The following is a 4,207-nucleotide window of genomic DNA, read 5'->3' on the forward strand; positions in this document are numbered from 1 at the left end:
AAAATCCATGAGATTCTTGTCTCCAATTAATCACAAAAAATATCCACATAACTTTAATTCTGGTAAGCTCACAAAACTGTGTAATGACAATTAATGTGGTACCTAGAGATAAGTTAGGTTTAATCAAAAGCCATCTTCAATGAAGTTTACTAAAAGACATATAATAGAAAAACAGCAGCCTAGGAATATGATTCCTTAAAATACTGGTAATTTAACTCACCAAGATAACAGAAGTCAATTTCTTCTTGTCTGTTATTACTCTAAATGTGAATAAACTCTCATCTCCAATTAACCAACAAAAAGTCAAAAGTGGAGGTGTGGCTTGAGTGGCGTTGAACAAAAAAAATCTCAAGAATTATGCCCAGTCCCTTAGTTAAAGCCCCACAACCAGCAAACAAAAAGAGTAATGAAAATAAGTCTCATAAACATGCTGACTTCACACCATGATCTTCAAATCTCAGCCTCTTGAGTAGCTATATTCTAAGTGTGAGCCTCCTGCACATGGCTTTTTAAACTTTCTTAAAACAGCAGTACTAAGAATGTTAGGCTTTTGACAGGAAATATTCAATAAATGCTGTTCAAAATCTGCTCAAAAGCATGTTCACTTACAACATTTCCCTGTTTTATATGAAGATGTTAATCAGTGAAGAAAATTAGATTTTACCAATTTCTGAAATGATTTGTAAATTCTGGATATTTGTACAGACGATTAATTAGTACCTTACTTTATGATCTGTAGATGAAGGTGCTGGTGAAATCATTTTCATCATTTCAAAGTAGAATTTTAATGTCATTTCTGAAGACCAAACAAAACAAAAAAGATATTTAGCTAGACTATGGTTTATACCGGGCCCAGAAAATTCAGTCCAGTGAGAGGCTAGAAAATGAAAACAGTAGTTGGGCCTTATCTCTCTAACATCTCTGGATTTGGATTTTATTGTTTCAAGATAAACTACATTTTTTTTTGGTAGACAACATTTCTATTTTAACTCACAAGGTGAAAGAAACTTGAACGTGTACTAACAACAAGTGTTTCTTAGAGATGAGCATACATTACAGTCACCTGGAAGACATTAAAACACTCATTACCTAGATGCCCTGGAGAAGTATTTTGTTGTGTGTGGGTTAGAGAACACACACTTCTAATGAATATCAAAGTGTGTCAAAGGTGTAAGCCATGGGACTATACTTTGAAGTCTTCAGGACTAAGCCAATATTTGTTAAACTTCTGCAAGTGTTAGACTATTGAAACAATTATTAATGAATGCTGTTGACATTCTCGTACATGTAAAAGAGTGTTTACCTTCAGGTACATACATACACATAAATATATACTCAAAATATAGCATATAAAGTCAGAGTTATTGTAAACTCACTGAATTTGCCCAAATTCACTGAAGTGCATTTTTGAACTGTTAATTCAAATGTTTGAAATGATAGCTCTTGATCTAAATAATTTTTGACATTTTCATTTAGCTGACTGTATAATTTGCCTTTGGGAATAGTTTTTTGTTTGCTTGTTTTTTTACCTTATATTGATGCGTGAGACTACCAATATAAAGATAACATAATTTTCAAATACACAAAATGAGATGTGAAGTTTTAGATTCACAATTAAAATTGATATTAACTGATTGTCCCTTACTATCACATTTACTTATGTATTTTATTTTATTTACTTTATTATCTTTAAGTAGTTGTAAACGGTATTGCCATTTAACAAAGCAGCTTATGAATACAATACATTTTTGTCTCCTTTGGTTCTGCTTAGTAACTTTATGATAACTATTCTTCCATGAAACTTAAGATTTCTATAGATATCCTTATAAAAACCAATCCCACATTTCCTTATTTGATTTAGATTAATAACATTTATGGATGATGATTCATAACATGCCATCGACATCATGGTGGTGAAGATAACACTGAGAAATACACCTCTGTAAGTCTGAGTATGTAATTTCTTAGTATTTTCTTGTGTAAAAGAGATTTTGAACTTCCTGTTTTCTTTCATTAAGCTTTTAAACTTATAGCACATACTTCATGCCATAGGAAAATTATTTAGATCATTTGCCTAGTATTATGCATTTTTGTGTCAGTATAAAATAAATGTTGAGAAATTTAGCAACAGGTGGGGATCACTGAGCCTGGAAGATATAATAAAGGTAGATATTATAAATGCTTCCAATATAATTCAGAATTCAATTCTTAACTGATGTTATGTTGAATTGTACAGCAAGAATGCTCCTTTTATTTTATGAAATGAAATTTTGCAGTTATTGAAACACATTGTGTAATAAAGATAGTATATAAATAGGTTTCAAGATAAATTCATGTGTAAGTAGTAAACAGTGCTCAGAAAAATGCAATTGCATAGTTAAAGTAATATACCTGCTGATACAGTCTTAATTAGAAAGATGTTCTGTATGACACACTGCCAACTTCATTTTAGAAAGGTCTAAAGATTGCTATTTTGAGATTGATAAATTATTCTTTGTTTATTTAGCTTTAATTTTTATTCACACAGACTCAGTATAACAACTCACTGTTATCTATTGTTCTTTTATTTACTTTAAAAATTTTTTGGAGGAACAAGGCACTAGTTTCCTGTCAGCTTAATACATTGTTTTAGTTGAACTAAATTGAGTTATTCTATAGTAGAGTACAGAACATAATAAGCACTGTCAGAAATGCCAATATAAGATTAAGCCATTAATTTTAATCATTGTGCTCTCCTTATATTATGTAAAAGAGGTTCATAATTTATTTTCAGCACCTGAGGAATGCCTAAGTAAAATAACGTCTTTGGAAAACTTAGTTCCATTTAACTTCTTAGCAATTATATTTTAAATTCTTTTCATGTTTATTTATTAGAATAAGGAATGTCTAAAAAAAGTTATTTCTTAGACTTTTTTACTCAACTCCCTCAGAGTGATATTTTAAATTTTATCCATTATTGTTTATTAGACTGTAAATGTGAGTGGCGACTATGTACATACTACAATAGCTATGTGCATATGATCCTATAAATTGATGCTTATAGAAATGAACTTTACAAAAACAAAAAAGAAATGAACTTTACAAGCGAGGGGGTAACAATGTCCAACAAGAATTGAACTCATTTTCTTACTTGTGTCACTGTAATCCCTCTGTACATTACCTTTACAATTAAAAAAAAAATGGAAACAAGAGGTTTTTTATTGTACTGTGTGTGGGTTTTTGTTTTTGTTTGTTTGTTGTTTTTTAACTGTTTTTTTCCCTTATGTCACTGCTTTTGATTTCTGTGCCCTTTGTCTTGTATGTAAGCTTATCTGATTTGAGGAGGGGAAAGGGAAACACAGAAATGGTGGGATAAAGGGTGAACTAACTCAGCAGTGATACTCACTAGATACTAGGTTGGAAATGAACTATTCAACTTGAGGGGGTGAGGGGAAAAACTGGGAGAAATTGAGGGAAGAGGTAACATTATTCAAAAAGAAACATACTCATTATATGACTACTGTAACTGTAACCCCTCTGTATATCACCCTTAGAATATTTTTTTTTCTGTGTACAGTCTTAATTTCAAATACTTGTTATAACGCCAATCTTAATCCTTTAGGACATGAACAAAGATCATCTCCCCGCAGAAACATCACAACTATGTACAGAACTTTTACAGAACCAAGGCAACACTTCAGTGTTAGAAAAGGAAGGAGAAACTTCAGCTGCCATCAAGCATTATCTTATGGTGGTCATAAACTATACTCGTTTTGGAAAGTTTGGATAGAGCACAGGAATTCCGATTGTCTACTTGGTTATAGTCCTGGCTGAGGTGCCATTAGATCAATGTCACTCAAATTCCTGGCCAGCCAAACTCCCGCAGCAAATAGTCCCAAATTGAGGATCAAGTTCCTCCGAAAGTCATTCCTATAGGTGGCAAAGCGGTAGACGCCCCCGAGCCAGTCTCCCACGTTGTCTGGAATCTTGGGAGCTTCATTTGCCTGGCCGGATATGCTCACCACCACCCTGCTGGAAGCCCTAACCGGACTCGCAGCCTCCGCACCATAAATTTTTAAAGTCAGCCAGGGATGCTGCAATCCCAACTGAAACTAATATATATATATATATATATATATGTATATATATATATATGTATATATATAATATGCATATGATATAATATATATAAGAATATATATATATATATAATCTCAAAAGTAGGAGT

At 32.2% G+C, this 4,207-nt stretch overlaps 1 pseudogene; it reads right to left on the minus strand.

The window, feature by feature from the left end:
- Window positions 1-3,760: 3,760 nt before the first annotated feature.
- LOC105987278 overlaps window positions 3,761-4,207 on the minus strand; it is a 58,283-nt pseudogene continuing 57,836 nt past the window's right edge.

The sequence above is a fragment of the Dipodomys ordii genome, unplaced genomic scaffold, assembly GCF_000151885.1.
Source record: "Dipodomys ordii isolate 6190 unplaced genomic scaffold, Dord_2.0 Scaffold3, whole genome shotgun sequence".
Taxonomy (NCBI): Eukaryota; Metazoa; Chordata; class Mammalia; order Rodentia; family Heteromyidae; genus Dipodomys; species Dipodomys ordii.